Here is an 18318-nt window from a genome sequence, read left to right as displayed (position 1 = left end):
AACTACAGATTGACAGTTCCAGTTCTAAAGTCTGCCATTTGGGAAGGAAGTTTTAATAGTGTCAAAACCCACAAAGTGCTGATGGCTTTTACAAAAGCAATTCTCCAATAAATGTACTTTAGTCCATCTTTGCCCTCTGCTTACTATGATCTTCAGTATGTATTCAATTTTGTCTGTGTCCCCTCATTTACCTGTTGGAAAGCCAGGAGGAAATGTCTTTACTATTACATCAGCTTTGATTTGGGGTAGGAGCCACAGCCACTTACTGCAATCAAAGTATCCTGTATCACTAGAGTGGAGGGGAAGAAGCTTTGACTCAGAATCCTGAAATTTAGAAGAGGCTGATATGACTTCAAGTCCTTCAGCTGTGTGGTAAAATTAGGCCCCACACCTCATTAGCGAGATGAATTATTTAAAATAGGAATCCCCCTCTCCCAATGCAATTTTTTATTTCCTTATAATGGCTATACCTCAGATGAGATGCTCTCTGGCTCAGTAGCCTTAACCGCTCTCTTCCCCATAGTAGCATTGTTGAGGGCACATTTCATGCTGCTCACCTTTTCCTAAGTACAAAAAAATTACCGGGTACTTGTAGGAAGCTTCTCTGTTATTGAGGTTGTATTTTTAGACATTTGGTTACATAAGGTATGACTAGAAAAATAATAATTCAGATCTGAAAAGTGCTGAGATCCCAAAGGTATCAGAGTTATTAGTGCCTTGTTTTATAGATAAGGAAACTGAGGATCAAGGAAGGATAACCACAGAGCTAGCAAATGTTTGAAGCATGATATGAGCTCAGGTATCCTGACTTCCCATCCATTGTTACATCTACTACATTAGAAATTACACATTCAGATGAATGTTCTATAAAGCAGTCAGTCACCTTAGAGGGCGATATACTTATTCCACTGATTTTGCTATTGCTCAACATTTCTTTGATGCTCCTGTTTGGGAATCTCTTTTTGGAGAAGATACAATAATGTCTCCCTACTTTATAGTCAGACCCTTAAAAAAAAACTAACTATATTTTCATCTGAATTGCCTTTGATTGACTTTAGACTGTTTTCCAAAAGTCAATTCACCCTCAAAGGATAGCAATTTACCACATATTAAGGATCTCAAAAGTATGTGCCTGGGTTTCGAATGCCATTGCCAAAGTTGCCAACATACTTGGATTTGTGACTGCCTCATCAGGACACTTGCATAGTTTCTGAAAGAATCTCTTTTGAAATCCAGAGGACTGATTGGGATGTGTGTGTTTTGGGAGTGTCTGATAAAGAAATACTTTGAGTGGGGAGAAGAACAACACGGCAAGCTGAAAGTATGTTGGAATCAGAGTCAAAGGCCTGTATGACTTTGGGCAAGTTATTGATTATCTATAGCCTTCAGTTTCTTCATCTTGTAATGAGGTGGTTAAATTAAGTGACCTCTAAATCAGTGACTACTATGATCCCTATGGTAGCAAGGCTCGAGAAATAATTTCCAAGGGTAGGGACAGGGTTTTTAAATGAGAAAACCACATGTTAAGCTAATATAGAGGATCACCAGGACCTCATATTTCTTCCTCTTTCCATTTATTTTTCATTTATTGTCATCTCCCAACTTCAATTTTGACAGAAAGTAGTGACTATCTAGTTCTGGGTTGTAGCTGGTTCATACCCAGGCACCTTTTCAATGCCCTCTGGCTGGTATTAATTTTTAATACTTTGGAGATATTTCATAGCTATAAAACAGTTTTTGAACATGAAAAATCAATACAAATATAGGGCAATGGAGACAAGCACAGCAGGTAGGAACAGGCTGTAACATACAACCAATGAGGAACTTTGATGCAAAACAGGAGAAAAGGACATCATTAAGGAACTATATACTAGAGAATGAGCATCTAGGTGTCACAGTGGATAGAGGTCCTACCTGGAGAGAGGAAGACCTGAGTTCAAATGCAGTCTTAGAGATGCTGTGTAACTCTGAGCAAATCATTTCACCCTATTTACCTCAGTTTCCTCATCTGTAAAATGAGCTGAAGAAGGAAATGGCAAACCACTCCAGTATCTTTGCCAAGAAAACCTCAAAAGGAGTGATGAAGAGTTGGACATGATGGAAGCAATTGCAAAGCAAAATGCTATATAAATGAGATGGATTGATCACGTGGGGATGATAGGTAGACAACCAAATTGTTCTAATGGTATCCTAACCATGCCTGTCAAGAATGCCAACATGTTGGGGGTGCCCTCCAGGGGAAAATTTTGGGAGAAGACACGTACCAAAGCTCTTATCCACAAAGAATGGGCAGGCTTAGGTGGATTGCAATCTGTACGATGGGAGGAAACTTGTAAATCAGTGAGAAAACAGATCAAACAATCAATAAATATTTATTAAGTACTACTATATGTCAGAAACTATCAAGAATTGATCTATTTGAGTGTTTGAATGTGAAAAGCTAATATTCAAAAAGTGCTTTGAAGTTTTACAAAATGTCTTGTGTCCATGATTTCATTGGAGTCTTAATTAAGTTCAGGAGGGAGGTGCCACAGACATTATTACTCTCATTTTATGGTTGAGGAAGCTGCATCAATGAGAGGTGATGTGATCTGATCATTGTTTGTAAATACTGGAGGCAGAATTTGAATCCAGATCTCTCTGACTCCTAACACTTGTTTACTTTGCCATGTTGCTTCTCAGTCAGATATGGACAGAAAGTTTGAGTAGAGCTTAAAGAGCCCATTACCCAGATGCAAATGTCTGTCCCCTCATGCCTCCTTGTGTCTTTTTAATGCCCCAGAGCTTAACATAAGGCCTGGTCTGAAGTAATTACTTAATAATTTGCTGGTTGATTGCCTAATCCTAGTAAGTAGCATTTATTGGTGTTTTATACACTATCTCATTTGATCCCTCCGAGAATCAGAAATCTATGATTATTTACTTTTTACAGATGAGGAAACTGAGGGTGAAAGAAGTTAAATGATTTGAAGGCTACACAGCGAACTTGTGCTTAATGCTGGCTCCCAGATTATCCCTCTCTCTACTGTACTTCCCAGCTGCCTGATAAGACATTGCTTCTAGTCCTGGGCATTTAGTCACACTTTGTCATACATATCTCATATTAGTGATTGAAGAACTTTCCTTTCCAGCTTTGTCTCATCACCAAATTAATGTTAACAATAAATTATTATGCTTTCATATCCTCCTCAATCTCGCCAGCCTTGGAAGGGAGATGAAATGGGAATCATTCCCTCCATTTTACAGATAAACAAGCCAGGAACCTTGGTCACTTAGACTACTTGCCTAAGGCCACATGATTGGGGAAGCTCCCAGTGGAGGCAAGACTTGAACCCAATTCTCTTGATTCTTAGAACAGGGATCCTTCCTCTAGACCATCCTGTTTCCCTGAATATTACAAGAACCACAAATTGCATGGAAATAATTATATTACAGATAAATGAAACATCTCAGACACAAGGTTAATTTCAGAGAGAAGAATTAAAGAACTCTAGAAGAGAGGGCATTTTAAGATATATTTTGGCTTATTTAATAATAAGCATGGGAATACAATTTGAGAATTGCAACATAACCAAAGAGCCTACCTCTCTTAAAGCTTTTACTTCCTATTTAGTATTCAAGAGGTAACGACTGATGATAAGATCTAGGCCATTCTCTTCAAAGAATCTACTGGTATAAGAAAAAACTGGTCTTTGTCCCAGAGCAGAATATTTGACTATGTGTTTGTGCTGTGTTTTCTCTGCTCATGTGACATTTCTTCCACCAGAAAAGACCAAATGGTTCACACAATTGACAACTAACAAACAAACATTACACAGTAATGTGTAATTACTCTTACACATTAAGAAGCATGTGATCATTTGGCCTGCATGGAGTTCCACAAGGGAAATACTATGCCAGCCACACTTAATTCTTTTGGATCACGTAAGCTTGTAGCTTCCTTGGGGATGGCAATGTAAATGACTCAGGCCATTATCACCCCTTCTCCAGGATTCTAACTTCTGAATTAGTGTCCCCAAACTCTTTTGCCTTTTGCTGTTCTATGTCCTAATACCAGCATCCAGAAGCAGGTTATTTTCTGTTACCTGGAGGAAATGCCCAGTTGGATGGTGCCAATCTGACTCTTACATAGTTGCCAGAATCTTAATCTTTATCCTACCATTTCTCTCTGGACCTCCCACTCTTTTCAAGGTACTTCTATAGCTCTTTGCTAATGAGACAGGTTCTTTCTTTCTTTTTTTAAACTAAATGTTTTGGCAACATTTTATTTATTTTTTAAATCTTTCTGACTCACACTCCTTTCCTCTGGCTGAGCCGGGAAAACAGATATGCTTTTGGCATTGCCCAATTTTGTCCAAGTTTCTAATTGTAGCTTTATCCACTTCTTACCCTTTTTTGAATTCTTCTTTGAAACTGAAGTTAGTTGAGAATATTTTTGGTTTCCTTGAGGAAGATAGCCAATCAGTATATTACACAAATCTCTTAGGTAAATTAATTAGTAGGCTTTGTTCACTCCTATCTAAAACAGACTGCTTCTGTTCCAGTGTCAGACTCTTACAGGATGGTAGCCATGTCCCAGAACCTCATTAAAGCTAGATCTATATAACCACAGAAATAATATTAATGTTAATGAAAGTCACTAAAAAGGGAATAAACTGTACCCTCTTTCTTGACTGGCCTAAATTGGTTGAACATATTTAATGATCTTATCATTCATAATTTTTTCATAAACAACACTAAAAAATTAATTTGGGCTAGGCTCAGAAAGTGATTCAGAGCCCTCTGTGAATATCTTCTAGAAAACTCAGGATTTTGATGGAAAAATTGAGATGACTGTGGCCAAAACAAATACCTCCTTGGTATGGCTCATGCTTTTAACTTCAACAATTTCAATTCCCTTTATTTTGTTGTTTTACATTGAAAATCTTTCATTTTTGTCCTAGAAGTATGAAAATCGGATGACATGTCTGCCATTATTTGTTTACTTTTTGCCTGTAGCATATAAAGATTTAATAAACCATAAAGTGCTGTATGACTGTTAATAGTAATCATAATGAAAACCATAGTCTACTATTAATTAAGAGCATGGTTACCTTGAAAGGCAATGGAGAGGTATACGACAGTCTTACTGATTTTTCTTTCTTTTTCAAATTTATTTTATTTCTATTTAAAGCAGAACAAATTACTTTGGCAAAAACTTTTTTTAAGATTTCAAAATGTGCTGGTCTATCCTTTGGAGTGTTTTTGTTTTGTTTTTTAAAGAATACTGTCCAGGTTAAAAATAACAATAAGAAATTCTCGTCTCAAGTCATTTGAACACTGTTGAGATTATTTGATTATTCATTTGCCTGGACATATCAAAATAACAGATTTTTCTTTTATTGGGGAATGAAGGTGGATAGTATGGACCTATGATTTCATTGCCAATAGTTGGACATTCCTTCTGATGAAGAGGTTTTGTAACTTAACTTTGAGTCTAAGAGAGTTGTCTTCAGGATTAAGAGGTTGTTATTAAGAGTCACATAATTACAAAATGTAAAGTCACGTCTTCCTGACACCAAGATTGAGTCCACTATTCACCACAATATAATTGCCCTTATGTATTTAGCTCATGTAAATTCTGGGGTCTTTATCCTGATTTATTCTTTTTTAGATGTATATTCTTTATGATACTTTATTAGCACTTTTGGTCAGATTAAAAATGAGAATGCCAAATTAAAGATCAATAAGCAATTAACTATAGATTATAGGATCTCTTTATTCTAACTCCCATTCTTCCCGCAGAAGGTCCAGAGAAACATTACATTTTCCCTTTAAGGCTCTGTATACCCCCTGAAGAGTTATAGCATTTTTCTAATTAGTGCCTCTAGTATTATTACTCAATTAACATCAAGTAGCTTTTACAGGAGTATATTTGCTGAAAAGATAAAGCAAAGACAGAGCATCTCCCCATCAGTAGGGGCTATGTTCTCCCCTAACCACCTTTGCCCCAGATGACAAAGCATTTATCCCATTAAAGGTATTTTAAAATGTAGCACAACCAATCAGTTTCTTGCTTGTGGAAACCAATCTTGATGTTGATCTACAGGTAGAGGATCTGCTAGAAACCTCATCTCTTGTTTGGCTTGGTTGCCTCCAAATTCTGACAAATTCCAGGTCCTACTTGCCTGGTGCTTTCCTAACCTTCTGAAACTCACAAGGTAGTAGCCTGATCCATTTTGGGTCCAATACTCCTTCACCTAAGCCTGGAAAGAATAAAAATTCCAAGGACTGAAACAAAACAGGGGCTTGTGATCATGGATTCATGTCACCCAAGGTGGAAAGAGTAGCTCTTTTTCCACCAGAAGGCTGAGAGCAGTCCTTGCATCTTCATGTTTATATAATCAGGCAGGAAAGAGAATAAGGTCATATCACTGAAGTCTCATGTAAACAAGCTCAAAAAAAATCAAAAAACTTTTCTTGTCTTAAGTGGACTGGAAACAGGTAGTTTTCCAGTCATTTTCCATATCCCAAATTTCCCCCTCCTCACTCCTTCTCTCCAAGAGGGCAGGGATTTCATCAGGTCAAGCATACTGTGCATATTGATAGGAAATGGGTTTTCATTGGTCAGCCCTATTACGGTTATAAGAAATCTTATAATCAATACTACCCTCTCTCAGAGCATAGTCGGAACATCCGAGTCAAGAGAAGACATTCCCAGCATTTCATCTCTGGAGGTGCCTTTTCTATAAAATGGGAGCTCATTATAGGAAAAATACGTTTTCTGGATCTTTCCACTAGATTCTACTTTTCACCCTGTTCATAGAAATGGAGGTAGGGTTGCCATCTGAGCAGATGGCATACATGAAGTAAGAAACAGTACAAAGGGCTTGGAATCAGAAAACCTGGATTATAAAATATATAAGGGAGAGACTGCCTCTTTGTGATATATACATAAAATTATATATGTACTACATGTTGTTGTGAAGACCAAATGAGATAATTTATTTAAAAAGGCTTTTTTTTTTTAAAAAAAAAAAAACTGATTTTCTAAAAGTGTTTTGAAAACTATCACATAAATGTTATTTATTATTATGAGGTGGCTTAGAAAATATGACTTGAGGGATCATGGAAAGGTTTTGGACAACTCAAAAGAAAGAGCACTGACTCTTGAATATTCGGGTTCAAATCCTGCCTGACACTGACCATAGCAAGTCATTTAAACTTTTTGAGTTTCAGCTTCCCTAACTGTAAATGAGAGGGGTTGGACAACATAGTCTCTCCTACTTTGCCTCATTTTGAAAAGTATCTTCAGGACTTTTCCAGAAACTCTAAGCTCCAACTTCCTGAAGGAGTTAATCCGGTCAGTTTTGGAAATCTGCTCTGGAGTTTGACTTATCTTGATTGGTGAATGAGCATCAATTCATATATATACATATCTACCCTAGACATCTCCAGGTGTTCTTTCTTCCTTTCTGGAGATACATCTTGCCTTCTTTGTAGATTTTGCTCCCTAAAAGTGTGACATTTGACTCTTTGTAGTTCAACTCATAATCTTTTAACCCCAAATGAAAACTTCTTTCTGCAGTTATTCCTTACCTATGTGGTTCTCCCTTCTCTCCCACCCCCACCCCAACTCTATTAAAATGGAAGCTCCTTATGGGCAGAAATAGTCTCACTTTTATATTTGTATTCCTTGTAGTGCTTGGTGTACATTAAGAGTTTAATAAATGTTTTTTCAACCATTTGTTCATATGTCTACATGATATCAGTAAAAGCAGGAAGAGAACCCAGTAAGAGAAGTGATATCTGGGTATCAGTCTCTGAGTGGCCTCCAAGGCAACTTATTTAATCTTTTCTGAATCTCAATTTCCTCAAATATTAAATGAAGAAGCACTTTAAGGTCTTTTCCAGTTCTAATATTTAACAATTCATTCCATTATGTAGGCATTGCCATTCCCTATTATCTCCCTTTAAAATGCAAATTATCCAAGGAGTGGGCTTTTATTTATTTATTGAGAATATGTTTATCAGGTATTCTCTCTGTGCAAAGGCCTCAGATAGTATGAGTGCACTGAGTGTTTGGGGTGAGAACATAAGGTAAAGAATGGCAAATCCAGTAGGAAAAGTGGGTGAGCTACCAAGGACAAATTTTACCTGCCATAATTTAACTTAGGACTTCTTAATAGCAGCAATAAAGGTTGAAAAGTGACACCCTTGATAAAGCATCCTGCTGCTTCTTAGAGAGAAGTTTCAATCTTTTTACAATCCTTTAACACCTTTTTGGTATTTTGATATTTTCACAGACTCACAATTTTCTGACAGGAAAGTAAAATATTATTCATGAGCATTTGCCATTTATTTATACTTTTAAAAACAACTGATCAGTGTAAAAAACACTTCTGTATTTTGGTTATTTTATTCTCTTTCTTTGATTTGATTTTTGTAGTACGGTACTTTTCTTCTTTAGTGGTAGCTCTCCCAACAAACTGACCCTTGGGTTAGTGTCATTTTTGTTAATTCCACTGACTTCTACTCTTTCCTTTAGATATAGTCATCAGGACATGTGGGCACAGGAAAATTTCAGATTCTAAATCTCAGAATGTGTAATATAGATCTGTGAATTCAATATTCACTTTACAGAACACCTGCCTGAAAGAAGCCATCTCAGATTGCTATTTTCATTGTTATTGATCTTTAAACATCCCAAACTTAAGTGATTATGTTTTCACTGACAAAAATGTCAACACTACTTTGGGGATTCTTTGGTTTCCTTTAGAATCTGTTCCCAGTCTTGGAATACCAAATACTCTGTGTTCCTGATTAAGTAAGAGAGGTTTGCTTTATTTACCTTCTCATATAAACAAGCTTCTCTCCAGCCTTCCTGAACAATGTCTATTGTAACTCCAATCTGCCATTCTTGAATTCTAAATATAAGCCAAAGCACTTATAAGAGATTGAGATCAGAAATTTGCTTTACATCTGAAATCTCATTTTGAATTCAGATATACAATTACTCACAAAGTCAGAGATTTAATTACAATGCCTTGGGATAGTATTAAAACAATAGTTTTAATTATTTTTTTTCAGATTACAAAAGTTACCTGTTGTCTATATGGAAATGCAATGTGATTATAAAGCTTTTTCTTAAACTTGCTGCATGCTGACTTTAGAAAGAAAGTCTGGATGAAACTATCTCTTTTACCCTCATTATATTTAATATAATTCTACAGATATCTTATCCATACCCTTATAACCTGTTTAAAAAATTGGAAAAGAATCCAAGAAGAAGTACTCAGGGGAGGCTGGGGGGTGTGGCACCACAGTGGTTTGGAAATATTCTGGGGTTTAAGACAGCAACACCTATAATTATGGAGGCGTCATCACCTCCATAAAAAAGAAAACAACAAAAAAAATAACGCTTTTACTAACCAGATGTAGTCATAGCATATGTACGCCCTTCCCCAAACCTGTCTGGCATTTGTTTCTGGCCTAGTGGGGAATATCTGCCATCTCTCACTCCCAGAACTCATAAAACAATACAAAGGTAAACAATTGGAGTACAATTAGCAGTCTCATTGGAGTAGCAGGAGGGAGAAGTCACCCTGCGATTAATGTCAAAGGAATTAATCATGGTTTACAGAGATGATTTAGTGGCTTGAATTTGTAAGTGGTTTAAAAAACAAGAAACGAACTAAGTTTGACTAAGACTAGTTTTGAAAGGTGTGGGGATTATATCTTGGTGAATCAAGTTAACTTCATGTTTTAAACACTACAAAATATGTCGCTCATTATATGTGAAGGACTTCTGCATGACAATATGATATGCTCCTGTTTAACAGAAGCTTGGTATTCTTTAACTGGTTATTTACCCTAATAGTGGTGAGTTACCCATTCACACTCTAACCTCAGTTCTCTTAGCACAAGCAGCATCCATTGTGTGCTAGCAAGGAATATGGGTGTACGGCAGATTCCCTGACACTAACTTAACCCACAAAGGGGTTGGGTAAAACTCTGGTCAAATCATAGATCATGATTCAAATGTCTATTTTAAAATGTTTGTCTTTGAACTTCTCCCCAGAATATTCAGATATACATATATGCACACAAAGATATATATACAGTCATCCTACTAGTCTGGAGGGGAAATGTAATCTTTTCAGGAGGAAGAGAATTTGTTTAGTTACATAATAACAGCATAATGTGTTCTAATATATTTTAGAATTTCTTTACACATACGACCGTCTTAGTAATTATTTGTTTGCCATTCTTTTGATTGTTACTGTGAGGAAATGGACAGTGGGAAGGGGATGAGTTCTTTTGCATTAATATAATGTCAGAAGCATCTGTTTTTTAAGTGAATATCTATTTAATTTTCTACCAAAAGGTGGCGTTCTACTCCCATGCCCTTTCTTTTCAACCCCTTCTTGCTCTAATTTGCCAAAAAGAAACTTCCACTTGATTACTGATCAAGAAATCAAAATGTACTCCATATGAATGCAACATGAGAGTGTTGAAAATGAACAATATGTTAAGCTGCAGTTAAGTTTCCTGCTAATATAAACCAAATGGATATGTAGTTCTTTAATAATGCAACACTAGACAGCTTCGTATACAAAACTGACTCTAGTGTACCACAGGATTTGGAATGAGGGTTTCCCTTTTATCTGTGAAACTTGTTGCAAACCTGACTTCAGTCCCAAATCTGAAGTGAATTTATGTATGTATGTATATATGTGCATATATGCATATAAATGTAAAATCTAAAAATACAGAAATAGATTGGTGGCCTATTTATGATCTTTTAAATCCTTGAAATATAATAACTGACTTCTTTATTTGAAAAATAAGATCTATGAAAAATAAGATGCAGGTATGAGTTTGTTCTTATGGAACTAGATTAGTTAAATTAAAATAAATGGATGTTTCCCCTGTGATGCTACAGCCCTTCATTTACCAGCTGTTTTCAGTGATCTGGTTCAAATGTTTAAGAACAAAAGGGTAGTTTTCTCTTCTCCAACATGCCCTGTGATTTATATTGCATAGTCTCTCCCTGCATTTGGAATACCCACTGATGTCAAGGAGACTTTCATATGAGGAACATGTCCAGAACAGGTAATGAAGATGCATACTTTAGATAACAGAACCTCTGAAACATCTGCCCTTAGCTATTTAACCCACGGGAAGCTCCATCACTATACTTTGGAAAGAGTCCATCCTTCCATAGGCTCTGAACATTGACTTCACCAACCCAGGGAACTTTACTGTGGCTTGGTTTGCCAGGCAGCTTGGCTAAACATAAAGAAAATGACTTGTAGGTAATGGAGGTGTTGGTGGTAGTGTGTTTGGAAACCCATTCTTCATCTTTCAGGGTGAAGAATGTCTATAAGGCCAAAGCCACATCTTCACCTCTGGAATTGTGCTAAAATGCTCTAATTATTTTGCATCAGAAAATACCATGGAACCTTATCTAACATACATCAAACATAAATTACCTTGACACAGAGTTCATTTGTAGTCTTAATCTTTTGGATTCTTTTGCTTTTTAATGTATTGCACCCATTAAAAAAAATAAAGATACGGCTTTAAAATGACACTCTTTACATCATCACTGAATGGCTGCTTAAATTCTCCCATCTGTAAGCATTCATTATGTGAAACCATATCGAAAAGAGACAAATTATCTGACTAAGATCATTTGGAATTTTAATTTCAAATAGTATCCAACGGGCAACAGGTAGTATGTGAGTCTCTTCAGAACTACGTATCAAAAACATAAAAATACAACCAGAACATTTTAGAAAAAAAAAAGGGCAAGCAAACCTCACAGGCAAAAATACTGTCACTTTTTTTTTTAAAAGGACCTCCCCTACATTCAAATTATTTTGAAGATGTTTATTATTTACACTAGTATTAATGTATTGGAGTTAAAAGAATGATGTTCTCTGGAGATTTAAACTACTTTGTAGGTTGCAAACAACTGCTTTTAATATTATAGTTTTACATTCTTATTCCCCCACTGGCCTAGTTTACCTTATATTCCATAAATGAAAATATTTTTTATCAAAAACTGGTTTTGGAGCTGGGCACAGGAGGTAATATTTATAAATTTTCTTAAAAAAAAACCAAACTATCCCTACAACTACTTTTTATAGAATTAAAGCAGAAGTTTTCTAATTTATAACATGAAAATAGAACATTCATTATTCCTTCTTTCTGTTTTTGTATATACATACTACGTACATTTTATTGACCTTCCTCATTTTCATTTACCAATGTGTATGTACATATCTACATATGACTCTCCGTGTGTATTTAAATGTGTGCATAATTGTGTGTATATGCATATCTTATATATACATACATACATATCCCTCTGCATAGTCCTTACTTCCAAACAAGTTTGACATCATTTTATTCAGCTTTCTCCATTCTCCTCGCTATCCAGCCATCCAGCCAAATTCTCAAACCTATTAGAACTTCAGCATTACAAACACATGTCACCTTGTCTGGGAATTGGACTATCTGCAACAGAGCTTTCTGGGTATGACTGATATCTGCAAGAGCAGGCAATTTGTGTTAAATAACTAATTGGCATTCTAGCTCCTGGGCGTTTTCCTAAGAGGAAAATGGAGCAAAAACAAACAGCCGCTCACGAACATGGATGTGGACACTTTCTACAAACTGGACAGAACTACAAATTATTTCAGCAACTCTTAGCTGAGGTAGAGAAAGATAAGGTTAAGCCCCATCCCATTTTCATCCTTCTTGACTCAAGGATGGAGACAGGGAAAGCCCTGGTCGGAGAGATTTCTGTTTCCTTGCAAACATGGAATTGTCCTTCTGCTGAACTTTCACCTCTGGAACTCGCCTCCTTTCATTGGACAAAGTGCAGAAAGAGAAGAGGCAGAGCAGGGAGGAAGGGGGGTGGTGGTGGAGGAAAGAAAAACCCTTTCCTTCAACTACCACTGGTTGGAAAGCACTTTCACTTTTAACAGCTCCTTTCTTCGGGTTATTTCCCTCCCACCCCCTCGAATCTTTTGTTTTCATTTTAGGGAGGTCAAAAATAAACAAACTATTTCTCATCCGCTTCGGCCCTCTCTCTGCATTAGTAGCTCTCCCCCTCTCCTCTCCAGTCCCTAAATTGGTCCGATTTCTTTTTCTTCTGAGCAATCTCAGTCTCTCTTTCCCCCTCCTCCGGCAGGCTGTTTGTTTTCCAGGGCTCCCCTGACCCGCTCCCAGCATCCCTCCCTTGTGGCTACCCCTTTTGCCCCTTCTCCTTGGTCCCAGGAGCTAGGCCCGCTGCCCCGAGGCTCCCCCCCCCTCCCCTTCTCTCTCCTTCCCCCTCTTCTCTTCGTTTTGCAATAGCGATATTTTGCACAGAGCCTTGTTTACCCAGCAGGTGGATGTGACGTCAGAGACTCACAACAGCAAAAAATAACAACATCTCCATCCGCGATTTGTTTTCCTCTCGGCTCGCTTCCCATTTATTTATTTATTTTGGGGGTGGTTGCAAATTCGAAAGTGGCCGGGAAGCCCTCCGAGCTGAGCCGGGGCAGGAACCGGGGCCGTGGGCCAGGGAGCGGGGTGCGTGCGTGTGTGTCTGTGTGTGTGCAGTGTGTGTGCGTGTGTGTGAGTGCATGTTTGCGGGTGGGGGAGGGGGGGTGCAACCTGGCCTGGCGCTTCCCATCTCCTCCCCGCCGCCACCGCCGCCGCCACCGCCGCCACCGCCACCGTCACCGCCGCCGCCGCCGCCGCCTCTGTCGGGGCTGCCGGGACTGGGGCTGCCGCTGCTGTAGCCGCCGCCGCCGCCACCGCCGCTGCCGCGGGAGAGCTGGAGCCAGAGCCGGAGCCCGAGCCGGAGCCGGAGCCTCAGCCTCTCCTGGAAGCTAGTCCGGAGCGGAGGAATCTATTGTTATTTATTGTGTGGCTGTTGCATGCAGCAGCGACACAAGCCCTCGCCTATGAGTGTGTGCGTGTGTGCGCGCGGGTGTGCACGCGGGTGTGCGCGCGAGGGCGAGCGTACGTGTGTAAAGGACAGAAAACACCTTAGTTTGCACCGAGAGACCGTTTGCAGCGGGTGAGTTTGTATTTTTCCATTTCTGCTCCACTTTTCCAGCCGTCTCCTGCTTGTTTTCTCCACTTAAAGCAACAACAACAACAACAACAAAAACCCAAAAAGAATCAAAACAGCAAAAAAAAAAAAAAAAAAAAAAAAAGAAAGAAAGAAAAAAAAGAGCAATCCCCCACCCAACTACTTTTCACGTTCAGCCTCCACGTGTGTCTCCCTCTCTCTTCTCCCTCCTGTCCCCCAGTCTCTGTCTCTTAGGGGGTTCGGGGGGGGGCGCTGGATGAAGGTGGGGGGGGTTCCTCTGTTTGTGATGCTCTTGCATCTATTTGTATATTTGCATAAGTGTGATCCAAAGCTTCTCAGTGGCGGGCCCGGTGCGGCGAGGGAAAGCTAGGCGAGGCGAGGCTCTCGGCTCGCCGGCGGCGGTCATCCCGCTCTCGGGGTTTGTTCCCTCGTTCCCCCCAGCCCCGCATCTCCCGGCCCTCCCGGCTCTCTCTCCACCTCCACCTCCAGCTTCTCCCTACCCCCCTCCGATCCTTTTCTCTCTCACGTCTCGGGGTCTGCTCGGTGGACACAGTAGCTTCGATGAAATAAACAAATAAAAGCGTAGTGTAACTTTAGATTCCCGGAGTTGGAGTCGATACTGTTGCCAGTTGAATGGAAAGTGGTTGTGGGCGCTGAGCTGAGCGGGGAGGGAGGGAAACGGGAGGAAGGGAGGGAGGAGCGAAGGTTTGGAGGGGCTGAGGGGGCCGCTCCAGACCCCGGGAGGGTCGGCCGGGCCTCGGGCCTCGTGGGGGGGGTGGCTGTCTGTGTGGGGCGGACTCGCGCTGCTGACAGTGACCGGGAGGGGGGCTGGGAAGCGACCACTCCAGCACCTTCACTTAAAGAGTTTAAGAAACTTTTTTCCCCCCCTTCCTGGGTCTACCCTCTCTTAGTCCCACCTACCTCGTGGGCTCCAGCAGACAGGCCGCGGATACCCACAAGGGGCACCCACTGGGAGATTCGTTCACTTTCACGCTCACGTCTTTCAGCGAAAACATTGCCCAGTATCTCACACTCCTAAGTGTGCGCACGTACACTCACCCTCATCCCAGCTACTTCTGTACTGAATCCTGAGACACAACCATGCTGACACACACACACAAGCACACATAAGCTTTCTCCAACAGCTGGGAGACTGACCAGTCTCTATCCCTTCTCGCAAGACTTTGCAGTAACCCTGGGCACTAGAGTCGCCTCTTTCGTGTACAGTCCCGGCCGCCGTGATTGTGTGTGTGTGTGTGTATGTGTGTGTGTGTGTGTTCTATCTGGGGAATTTCTCAAGTTCTAATTGCTCCCCCTTATCAGATACACGCGCGCCGCCATCAATCTTGGGTGGTTATTTAGAATTGTGCGGAAGAAAGAGTCTCGCCTTCTTCCCTCCTTTCTCTGGCTCTGTCTGTCGGTCCGTTCGTCCGCCCCTAGCTGATTGCCCCCGCCTTCTCTCTCTCTCTCTCTCTCTCTCTCTCTCTCTCTCTCTCTCTCTCTCTCTCTCTCTCTCTCTCTCTCTCTAGGTCTGTCTTTCTCCCAATGTCGGTAGGTCCCTCTGGGCCGCCACTTGTCTAGCAGTACCAGCAGCAGGCGGGCTCTCGCCGCGTTGCCTTGACTGCCTGCCTCTCTCCGGGCTGGCCTGCCCGCCCGCCCCCGCTGCCAGCCTGCCAGCCTGCCTGCCTGCCTGCTTCGGCTGCTGAAGTGGCTGCAGAAGTTGCTGCTGCTGCTGCCGCCGCCGCCGCCGCCGCCGCCGCCGCCGCCGCCGCGGCTGCCCCGGCGGCCCGGGGTCATTAGTCTGCTTAAACTCCCAGACGCGGAGCCTGCCTCCCCCCTCCTCTTCCTCCTCCTCCTCTTCCACCTTCCCCCCTTCCTTTCTCCCCCTGCAGACTTCCCCCAGTCCCTACACACTCGCGCGCGCGCGCACACACACACACACACACACACACACACTCAACGCCAACAAACAGCGGAAACTTTGATATACACCCACTTATAAATTTGGGGGCATTTATCTAGCCTAGCAGACCCCCCCCCCCCCCGGCCCACCTGTTGTGGTCTCCGCCTCCATCACCTACCAGGAGGCTTTAGGGGAGCAGGGACTTGGATTATAGAGGGAAGCCAAATCACAGTCTCCCCCTAGTTTCCCCCCCCCCCCATTGCTGTCTAAACCCTCCTCCCCTCATCCGCCACCCTCCTCATTCCTCCGCCCCCAGCCCCTTCAGAGAATCAGGACTAAATAAACGGTGGAAACTTCAGACCTTGAGCCTGGTACTGCTTCGCCCCCCCTCCCCCTCATTTTTCTATTCCTCCCCCCTTGTTGTTGTTGTTGTGGTCGCAACTTTGCAAGAGCCAGGCCGACGGGAGGGAGACTTTTCTGAGAGCCCCTCGCCTGGGTCTGTTTCCAGATCCTAATTCCTCTTACCAGGGAGTTCCGAGGCGTTTGGCTCCCACTCTTTCTCGGGCTCACTCCTCCACACATACACACAGACACACAGACACACACACACGCACGCACGCACACACACATACACACAATCTCGGACATTCTCCCACTATATCTCCCCTTCCTCTCCGTCCTGATCACCCCCACCCCCCACCCCTATACTCAAACCTGTATTCTGGAGACTTGTTGCAAGCAGCCCCGTTCTCTGGCCGAGCTTTGAGCCGAAAGTTTGTCTGCTGGAGGAAAGCAACCGGGCGAGCGCCCGAGCGGCGGCGGCGGCGGCGGCGGCGGCGGCGGTAGCAGCAGCGGCGGCGGCGGCGGCGGCGGCGGCGACGGCGGCAGCAGCAGCATCCGCCACCGCCACCGCCGAAGCAGCAGTCCCAGCAGCAGCAGCAGATGGTGCTAGGGAGGAGATGGTCGTGCGGGCTCTGCTAGCTTCAGAGTGGGCACGCTAAGAGCTCGGCTGACCTGTCTCTCTGTTCCGGGTAAGTGGAGGACACTCGGCAGAGACTGAGGCGTCTCGGATCGCAGGTCTGTGGGACCCCAGAAGGAGGAGGGGAAGGATTGTGTGTGTGTGTGTGTGTGTGTGTGTGTGTGTGTGCAGTTAGAAGAGCTGAGAGCTAGCTTGGGGAAGAGCGAGTGCTTTCTTGCCAAAGCCCCAGACTTTACTCCTCTGGGTTCATTTAGTGATAGGGAGAAGGAAAACAGCAAAGGATGCATCCTTGAGAAGATAGGTGTTTTTAAAAAATGGAATTTTCCTTTTTTTTAAAAAAGAAGCAGGTCCGAGATCAAAGTTTAGCCCTTATAGTGTAAGTACTGCTATAAAATATGGTGACATTCCTCTCCCCTCTTCTTACCCCTCACTCCCCTTATAACTATTAATTATTTCAAGTCATTGTGTTCAAATGCCATTGATTTGCTGATTATAAAATATATTGATTTAGTTTATGCTCATCTTACTAAAATTATTTTTTCTTTTACTCACTCAGAAAGACTGAAATGAAGCTATCCCTCCCCAAACAAATACCTTCACTATGCTGAAGGATAAAATTAATATTAACTATTCTATTTCTGAAATATTCTGAAATCCACTTTGAAGGATTAGAGGTGAGCAGACATAACCTCCCATGAATCCTGTTAGGATTTCAGTTCTAACGACTATGACTACCATTGAAATAAGTCTGTTTATCTTAAAAAAAAAACAACCAAAAAAAACATTCACACAGTACATACTGTATTCATTGCAGAGGGATCCAAAAACATGCAGACATATACACTTTACATTTAGCGATTCCTATTCTTGATAATTGTTCAGTAAAGAAGTTCAATAAATAAAGCATCAATGACATTTAGGACATTGTGCTAATTCTGGGAGTAGGGGTAACCTCTTCCAGTGGCCTTCTAGAAATCTGGTAGTCAGTTTTTGTTGAACATTTTAACCTAGGTTTTAAAAGGAGAGGGAAAACTTCAGACCTTCACTCTCCGGTGGTAGGATATTCAACTGAGAAAAAAGACTACCTGGTTTTTTCATTGTTAGTGAGAGAAATGTTACATGACCTTTTTTTTTTCTTCCATTGGAGTTGTCTCTCAGAGTAAATCTAATCATTTTTTTGTTTTAAAGTTTAGGAATAGAAGAATGGATTCCAGGTCATAAAAATTAGAATTTATATTATCTTCCTCTCCCCATACCCAGTCCTTTTATTTGAACTATCTCACATTTACGCAGCAGCATTAAATACATACACACACAACCCCACTCAACTAGTTACCATTCACAAGGTGTCTGGCTAAACTC

At 41.4% G+C, this 18318-nt stretch overlaps 1 pseudogene; it reads left to right on the top strand.

The window, feature by feature from the left end:
* The first annotated feature begins 13213 nt into the window (after window positions 1-13213).
* Window positions 13214-18318, top strand: part of LOC105749583 — a 257723-nt pseudogene continuing 252618 nt past the window's right edge.

The sequence above is a fragment of the Sarcophilus harrisii genome, chromosome 1 (assembly GCF_902635505.1).
Source record: "Sarcophilus harrisii chromosome 1, mSarHar1.11, whole genome shotgun sequence".
NCBI lineage: Eukaryota > Metazoa > Chordata > Mammalia > Dasyuromorphia > Dasyuridae > Sarcophilus > Sarcophilus harrisii.
Note: the sequence above shows the minus strand (reverse complement) of the source record. Positions and strands in the feature narration are given on the sequence as shown.